Here is a 9,566-nt window from a genome sequence, read left to right as displayed (position 1 = left end):
ACAAACCAGAAACAGCTTGAATGAACATCAGTAGGAGAATAGTTGTATAAATTATGATAATCTTTGCTACAGTTATACCAAAATTAAAGTGAGTGGATCAGATTTCATATATTGACCTGGAAGGATTCCAATAATAATTTCATTGAAAAAGCAAGTTGGAGACTACTGTATACCCTATTACCCAATTTCTTAGTAAAAGGAAAAGAAATGCAAACACAAATATGAACCTTATTGGAGCATAAAGATGTAATGCTTCTGGTTTCTTCAATAACTGTCACTTTCATATTTTTTCCAGACTTCTTCCCTGCTGAATAACAGGAATGCTTAGTAATATTCAGCCCAATTCCATAACTGTTCAGTTTTAAAGTTTCATTTTGGTTCTCAAGACTCAGCTAAAGATATATTTGAGCTGTTTATTTTACCTCTGTTTCAACAATCAGATAAATTGCTCTTTGTCTCTTCTGGAAGAGCAAGAGGGTAGAACTGTTGATGGAAGTTCCTCAGGAGGGTCGATGTGTTGTGAAAGTTTCCATTTTATGAATCCAGGCAGGAATTCAAGGGAAGAGATTGGCTCACTCTATACTGATTCACATCCATTATTGATAAAAGATGGAATCACTAGCCTGCCGCTAATGATTTGCTTTTTTCACTATCAATTTCATTTATTCTTCATTAAATTGAGATTATTTAGAGTAGTAAAAGACAAATCTCTAACTGGAAAACTAGTCCCCATGTATGCATGATGCAAAAACGACTATTCAGTAGAAAGAACATCTAGTGAAGTTAATAAAATGTTTTTCTTAGAAGCCCACATAGAAATTCCTAGTGTCCAAAGTCTGTCTAGTAATTAGGGCAACTTCATTCACTGGGTACTCCAGGAGAATCAGAATTGATCTTATTACTGTAAATTTATTGTTCATTCTAAGGGCATTTGGACTATTTTCAAGTGAGTTACGCCTGAAGTTATATATATATATATTTGGAGTCTTTGCAGTCTTTCTTTGGTTCACATGAGCATCTCTATTCCCTCCCCTACTGCATGTAGCAACTGTCATTTCCCACTTCACCTATATTCTCATACCAATGCTGAGATATTTCTGATGACTTTTCTTGGGTCTGTTCTGTTCTTCATTAGTTCAAGGATAAAGTCTCCTTTATACTTGGACTTTGTTTTTATGATCTTTGTCCATGGCTAAGATTATTTACCTCCTTTCTCCTCTTATGTGCCAATATCACTATTCAAAGTAGCTGAGAACTTGGCACAGTAGCAGAAGTCTCCACCTGGTATTGGCCCTGGCCATGATTCTGATTTCTCAGGATGGTTTATACAAAGCCAACCAGCTACATGGTGCCAAGGATTTGCTACCACAGAAACTAAAATCACAGAGGACATCTTTACATAAGCAGTTGCCCTCATTCTTGGCCTGATCCTATTGACACAGTATCTGCTGCTGCCAAAGAGAAAAATCTTGAAATGTCTATAAAAAGTCATGATTCTTAAAATGCAAATCATGAAGCAAAGTCCTTTAGAGCTGGAAGGGACAGAAGCCAAACCCTCTTATTTTATAGTCAAGGAAGAACAAGCTCTACTGACATATCTGAGGTCACACAGCTGGTTTATCAGCAAGGTCTTTTGTGGTTCCATATGAATTTAGGATTATTTGCTCTAGTTCATTGAAAAGTACTGTTGGTATTTTGATAGGGATTGCAGTGAATCTGTAAATTGCTTTGGGCAGGATGGCCATTTTGACAATATTAATTCTTCCTGTCTATGGGCACAGGATAGATTTCCATTTATTTGTGTCTTCTTTAAATTCTCTCATCAATGTCTTAACACTTTTCTGTGTACAGGTCTTTCACCTCTTTGGTTAGGTTTATTCCTAGGTATTTTATTCTTTTTGATGCAATTGTAAGTGGAATTGTTTTCCTGATTTCTCTTTCTGCTAGGTTGTTATTAGTTTATAGGAATGCAACAGATTTCTGTATATTATTTTTGTACCCTGCAACTTTGCTGAATCCATTTATTAGTCCTAATAGTTTTTTGATGGAGTCTTTAGGCTTTTCTATACATAGCATCTAGTCATCTGCAAATAGTAACAGTTTCACTTCTTGTTTACCAATTTGGATGCCTTTTATCTCTTGTCTGATTTCTGTGGTTAGGATTTCCTATTTCCTTGTCTTTAATAGAATTTATTTAGGTGCATGTTTATATAATTTAAGTTTTAATAATAGCTGTGTTTAACAACTGCTCATAAAGTTGTTGAAAATTTAACATTTGGTTTTCAGCAAATTCTCCTTTGGCACATCACTGATTTTCTATGAAGTCTCCTGAATTTAAAATGTTGGCTCAAAATGAAAAACAAACAAAAAATATGGTGGGTCTGAAGAAACAAATCTGGAACCTCAAACAAACCTGGGGTTGGCTGATAGGCTATTTTGTGGTTTCTGTAAGAGAAAAGCAGTGAGAAGTAGGAATAGGTGTTATGCAAGAAAGACCTGAGGGAGTGGTTGGGAGCCCTGGTTCACACTGGTTCCCAGAGCTTCTGCCCGAGTGTGGCAGCAGCAGGTGTGGGATTCTCCGCTACCCAGAACTGGGGGCAGTTTGGGTTGCTGCTGGACCAGGGCCACTGTGGCAGCATCTGACAGCAGTACCCTCCATGGAGGGGGCCACAGGGGCCATGGCCAGGGGTCTTCACACAGCTTCTCACTTGGAGATCCTGGGGAGGCAGAGCAGGAGGGGAGGAAAAATGGAAGCCCCTGTGTGAAGGCTGAGACGTTGCAACTGAGAATCTCAAAAGAGTTGGGGAGATTTTTGTGCGGAAGATTCCAGAAGCCCTGAAATCTTTGGTGAGGGTGTGTTCAAGTCACATTAAATCTGGGGGTTCTTATATAGAGTGACCACATAATTTACATTCTCAAACTGGGACACTTTAGAAAGCGAAAGAGGAGGTTGTTAATAAAATAACCACAGAACAGGTGTAAATCAGGACTGTCCCGGACAAACTGGGTGTATGGTCTGCTTATAAAGGATTGAATCCAGTAGTTCTTGAAGGGGATGGGCTATATCCAGTGAGAAACCTTTTCCAAAAGAAACGTTTAGTAGGCAATGGGGAGAATGGGGGTGGAGAAGGCCGTTTACCAGAATTCGGTGATAGGAAAGGTGTGTGTGTGGTTCAACAGCTCTCCAGGTGACTCTAGTCTCCGCCATCGTGTGTGGGGGTCACAAGGTGGCAGAGGCAGGACCAGACGCCAGAGCCTAGCACTCCGCCCGCTACGGGGAAGATGTTGACTGTGCCTCTATTGCCGGGCCGCGCGGCTGGGCTCGTGCGTCCTGACCTCAGCAGGCCCGGCCAGTCCCGGGGCCGAGCGGCCCGAGGCTTCCGCGCGCGCGTGCGCCGACTGCAGCGGGAGGCCCGCCGACGCCCCTCACTCCTCAGGCGGCGACCGCGCCGCGCGGACTCGCCGTGTAAGTTCCGGAGAGGGGGACCCAACGCCACCCCCGCGGCAGGCGGCCTCCTAACGCGCACACACCTGAGCACACACCTGCTCCTGAGCCTGCGTTGGGAGCCTCGCGGCTGCCAGGTGCTGGGAGAATGGCTGCGCGAGGAGGCGGAAGGTGGAAGCGCAGGACCGCGAAACCGCGCCTTGCAGCCCCAGCCGACGGGCCCGAGGCGCGGGGCAGCCTGCGGCACAGGCGCCATGTTTTCTCCGTCTAGTCTGACAGTAAATAATACGACACAGATGCTGCTGAATATTTTATGATTAACTTGCCCCAGGGGTCCCTCAGTGTTTTACAATTTCTGGGTAAAGGAAGAAAGCATCCAAGGCTGCGTGCCCTGAGCAGCAAGTCCGCATCATTATGGTGCCTGAGAGGAGACGGTCCTGCTCACCTCCACTCTCTTAAAAGAAGACAACAGCCACAGAGGTTAAAGCTTCAGTGTGAACAGTGCGAACACAGGAAAACAGCAACATCTCACCGGAGAGGTGGAGGCTAATTTCAGCACCACTGTAATGATTCTGGGGCTTGACTTTGGACAAAATCTTGAAGACTGAGATTGCTGTCTCTGCTTTTTTGGGGGTGGAAGCCTTTCTTGGATTGACCTATGGGGCAGGAGTGTTTATGTTCGGGAGGCAGAGCTGTTTGTCTGTAAGGGACAAATTCACGTCAGGGTCGTTTCCTCGGTACACGGAGGCGTGTGAATCCTCCGACCCACGTCTCCGTCACCTTGAACAGCAGAGGGCGCCCTACGGACAGCAATCTGAGGGATGCCCCAGAGGTTCGGGGCGGAAAATGAGAAGGGAGCCTGCTCGCCTGCCGTGCTGGAATGAATCTTGGAAAATACTACACAGACTATGGTTTTATAGATACGCTCATTAACTGATTAAAAACAATCCGTTATAAGAAGTGAATATATCTTGATTATCATTTCTTATTGTTTTTCCATGTATTTGGGAGGTGCTGGTATTCTTTCACATCTAAATGGTTTGATAGTGTGAAATTCTAAAATGGAAGTTTGAGATTGCTCCCTGAAATAATCCCTTTGCTTTTTCAGGGGGAAACTTGATACGCCCAAGAATAAAACCAGTTTAAAGAAGAGGAGTGATATAAACTCTAGAGGTGCTTTCCAAACCTTGGTCCAGATTTGGGGTCCGAAGATGCAAAGGAAATGGCTTTTACCATGCTTCACTTCGAATGGTAGGAACCTTCTTTGACAAAATTGAAGAATTTCAGAGTGAGAATAGTCTTTAAGGTTCTCATGCTTTAAAAAAATACCTGTTTGTTTCCCTTGCCACCCTCAATTTATAAAAAATCTCGTCAGGAGGCTGGTTAGCAGCACTTCTACAGGCTTCTCATGATTTTATCATGCACAGCACTGTGATCCCTGGTGTACACGAACTCATTCTACTGACGAGGAAAGTACTTTTTTGCTGCTTAGGAAAGTACTTGTCCATCTTCCACGTGCCTACAGAGTAGAGTCTTCAAATAGAAATCCCATAGGTTAGAAATCTTGTGTGACTCCCGCCCCTCATTTCACTTATTGTGCCATTTCCCTTCAGTTCTCAGGATGAAGTTCAGGGTCTTCAGCTTAGCTCACAACTCCTTTCAATATTTGCCTCTTGCTCTCACCTCAATTATTCTACTCCCTCTACTTCTCCCCTTACACCCTCTGTCTAGTCATGCCCAGCTGCTTGCATTTCTTGACTGTGGCATGACACTTAACAGTGCTACACTTCAAGTTACTCTCTTCTCTCCTCCTGCTGGACTGCTTTGATCTCTTTCTTCATTTTCCAAATGTATCTCAAGCTGAGATATTTAATTAAAGAGGCAGTGAGGGAACCATAGCTATGACTGGGTCAAACACTAGATTTTCTTAAAGGTTAGGTAAGATTCTTTGAGATTCTTTAATTTCAAGCTCACATGTGTTCAGGGCTAGGCTGGTATCATGAGCATATGAAGGAGGACCAGGTATGAGACAAAAAAGTGAAGGGGCCTGGCTGCCTGGAAAGCAGGTACTCCATTTAAAGAAGGTTAAATTCAACTCCATTTAAAGATGGTTAAATTCAAGGTGATTGTCAGGGCTGCCACCTCACAACCCTGGCAATCACCTTGTTTTACAGATGAGGAAATTTGAGAGGCAGAGGGAGTGCGGGGAACTTGGTAGTATCTGGCAGTGTTAGAGCCCAAGACTTCTGAATAAAGGTCTAATCTTCTTCACAGCACTCCATAAAACTTGGCACACTTCCCTTTTAAGTTCTACTTAAAGATGATAATTCCAGATAATAAAAATATTCATTAACATTTGTACATGTTATGCAGTTAGAAAGAAAAGCACAACTCCATTTTATAAACTACAGATCTGAAAGGTGCTGTAGAAGGATGTGCATCCTGGGTTGGACTTCTTGTCTATGGAGGCAGAAGACAATCTCAGGTCTTCCTGCAGTGTCCCACAATGAAATGCAGTTTCAGCTTCAGTAAAATTCTAATCTGAGTTCATGAAGGGGGCAAATGATTCCCCACCATTCTTCTCTTTCAGCTTACAGTTAGTATACAGTAAAATCTTGGCTCCGGTGTCTGATTGATTGATTTCCCTCTCTAGCTGCCTGGGTGGGTTTTACCCCTTAAGGATTTCTGAAAACAAAAGCATCTTCCCAGCCTTCTTTTCTAGAAGAAAGGAGTTCATTCACCCAGACAAAAATACAGACTGAAATGTTAGTTATCCTCACATGTGGCAAAGACTGAGGCTGGACATTCCTTCTGGCCAGATGGACAGCTCCTATCCTGGCTGGGTCTGAAACCTTCCTTGTTAGGAGAAAGTTAAGACTTTGTTCTAAAATGTGGACATGCTGGGCCCATTCACCTGCTTTAGGGGTCATGGTCCAGCCTAAGGTATGGAGAGCACGTGGGTGCTTTGGCTCTTCTAAATATAAAGGAAGCTCCAAAGACAGTTTTGATACGTCTGAAGAGACAATTAAAACTAGCTGTGTTTGCTTCTTTGCCACGAGGCTCACTGTTGGAGACAGAGGACAGTCTTACGTCATGCCATCCACAAGAATGGGAAAGAGACAGCAGAAATGATAAGCTGTGACAGGAGTGTGGTGTGTAGGATAAGATCATGCCTCTCACTCAGTTAGTTTGGATATTGGCACAGATCTGGAAAAGAGAAGCTGTGAGTTTGGGATGTCTATTATTTGTCAAGATGACCCCCCCTCATCCCCTATATATTGAACGTATCACAATAGATGAGAAATATCCTTCTTAGCTGCTGGACACTTGACATCTGTCCATCTTGTCCTTACATTGTGGTGACCCATAGTGGTTTATGAGATGCAGGCAACTTTCTGGCCCAGTGTTGCTGAATGGCCAAGTGCAACTTTATTTATGCTGCGGTCACAGAAAGAGTAACCCTCCTTGCAAAACAGGAAAGCCTGTGTTGAAGGCAAATTTTCTCAATTAATTTACTTTCTCACCTGGAACATCTTGTTGAAGAAATTATAAATATTTACAATGAAAGGAAAATATGAATTTAAAATAAAAATGAAACAATAAGAACTGAGGAATAGTAAATTATTTTTCAAGGGAAGGGACAAGCCATAGGTTTATTTTGTTTTTTATTTTCATATTTTATTTTTTAAATCTATTTTCTCTCTTCTCCTGTGTTGCCCAACCTCCCTGGACCCCTCCACCCATGATAATCTCCTGTCTATTCTCTGTTTGTCTATTTCTGTTTTGTTTATTCATTTTTGTTTAAATTAGGTTCCACATATAAATGAAACATTATGCATTTGTTTTTCCTCTGTCTTATTTCTCTAGCATAATATCCTCTAGGTCCATCCATATTGTTGCAAATGGCAAAATTTCATTCTTTTTTGTAGCTGAATAATAATCCATTGTATATATGCATCCATTTATCTATAGATGTCACTTAGGTTGCTTCCATATCTTGGCTCTTGTAAATAATGCAACAATCATAAGAGTGCATGTATCTTTTTGGATTAGTGATTTTGTTTTCTTCAGTTAAATTCCCAGAAGTGGAATTACTGGGTTGTATGGTATTTCTATTTTTAGATTTTGAGATACTTTCACACTACTTTCCATAGTGGCTGCACCAATTTACATTCCCACCAGTGAGGGTTCCCTTTCCCCACATCCTCACCAATACTTTATTTCTTGTTTTTGTTTTTTTAATACTAGCCATTCTGACTGATATGAGATGATACCTCATTGTAGTTTTGATTTGCATTTCCCTGGTGATATTGAAAATCTTTTCATGTTGACTATCTGAATGTCTTCTTTAGAAAAATGTCTATTCAGATCCTCTACCCACTTTTTAATCAGATTATTTATTGTTTTTGGTGTTGAGTTCTTTATATATTTTGGATATAAACCTCTTGTTGGATATATCATTTGTAATTATATTTTACCATTCAGTAGGTTGCCTTTTCATTTTGTTGGTGGTTTCCTTTGTTGTTGAGAAGCTTTTTACTTTGATGTAAGCTCACTTGTTTATTTTTTGCTTTTGTTTCCCTTGCCTGGGGAAAATATCCAGAAAAAATTTACTAATTGTGATATTCAAGAGTTTATTGCTTATGTTTTCTTTTAGGAGTTTTATGGTTTTAGGTCTTATATTTAGATCTTTAATCCATTTTGAGTTTATTTTTGTACGTGGTGTAAGACAGTGATCCAGTTTCATTGTTTTGCATGTAGCTGTTCAGTTTCCCCAACACCATTTAGTGAAGAGACTTTGTTTTCTTCATTGTATATTCTTGCCTCCTATGTCATATATTGATTGACTATATAAGCATGGGTTTATTTCTAGGCCCTTTTCTGTTTTCTATTCCATTGATCCACATGTGCATTTTAGTGCTAGTACCATATTGTTCTGCTTATTGTAGCTTTGTAGTATAGTTTGCTATCAGGGAGTGTGATAACTCCAGCTTTGTTCTACTTTCTCAAGATTGCTTTGGCTATTTGGGTCATTTGTGATTCCATACAAATTTTAAGATTATAATTAACTAGAATGTTCTGTGAAACATAGGTTTATTTTAGATAGCAAGACATCCAGTAATTTAAAAAGCATTTTCCTTTACATACACTTTTTTTCTTTATGTGTATTTTTATTTTTATATTGAAAGCTTACTTGTTTCTTGAATTTTTTTTTGGTATCATTAACCTACAATTACATGAGGAACATTATGTTTACTAGACTCTCCCCATCACCAAGCCCACCCCCACAAACCCCATTGCAGTCACTGTCCATCAGTGTAGTAAGATGCTGTAGAATCACTACTTGTCTTCTCTGTGTTGCACAGCCCTCCCCGTGTCCCCTGCCCCCAACATTATACATGCTAATCATAATGCCCCCTATCTTCCACCCCCATCCCTCCCTTCCCACCCATCCTCCCCAGTCTCTTTCCCTTTGGTAACTGTTAGTCTATTTTTGGGTTTTGTGAGTCTGCTGCTGTTTTGTTCCTTCAGTTTTTTCTTTGTTCTTATACTCCACATCTGATTGAAATCATTTGGTACTTGTCTTTCTCTGCCTGGCTATTTCACTGAACATAATACCCTCTAGCTCCATCCATGTCGTTGCAAATGGTAGGATTTGTTTTCTTTTTATGGTTGAATAATATTCCATTGTGTATATGTACCAATCTTCTTTATCCATTCATCTACTGATGGACACTTAGGTTGCTTCCATTTCTTGGCTATTGTGACTAGTGCTGTGATAAACATAGGAGTGCATATATCTTTTTCAAACTGGGCAGCTGCATTCTTAGGGTAAATTCCTAGAAGTGGAATTCCTGGGTCAAATGGTATTTCTATTTTGAGCTTTTGAGGAACCTCCTTACTCCTTTCCACAATGGTTGAACTAGTTTACATTCCCACCAGCAGTGTAGCAAGGTTCCCCTTTCTCCACAACCTCATCAACATTTGTTGTTGTTTGTCTTTTGGATGGTGGTGATCCTTACTGGTGTGAGGTGATATCTCATTGTGGTTTTAATTTGCATTTCTCTGATGACTAGTGATGTGGAGCATCTTTTTATGTGTCTGTTGGCCATCTGAATCT

General features: G+C 40.9%; 1 long non-coding RNA gene across 1 annotated transcript in view; it reads left to right on the top strand.

Moving 5' to 3' along the window:
• The first annotated feature begins 3,412 nt into the window (after window positions 1-3,412).
• Window positions 3,413-9,566, top strand: part of LOC108386046 (uncharacterized) — a 214,212-nt gene continuing 208,058 nt past the window's right edge. Inside the window, exons 1-2 of the long non-coding RNA XR_012123607.1 lie at window positions 3,413-4,405; window positions 4,554-4,696. This is a non-coding gene — a long non-coding RNA (uncharacterized lncRNA). The remainder of the gene's footprint in view (window positions 4,406-4,553; window positions 4,697-9,566) is intronic.

Source organism: Manis javanica, chromosome 2 (assembly GCF_040802235.1).
Source record: "Manis javanica isolate MJ-LG chromosome 2, MJ_LKY, whole genome shotgun sequence".
NCBI lineage: Eukaryota > Metazoa > Chordata > Mammalia > Pholidota > Manidae > Manis > Manis javanica.
The sequence above is the reverse complement of the archived record's forward strand: the minus strand, read 5'-3'. Positions and strand labels throughout refer to the sequence as shown.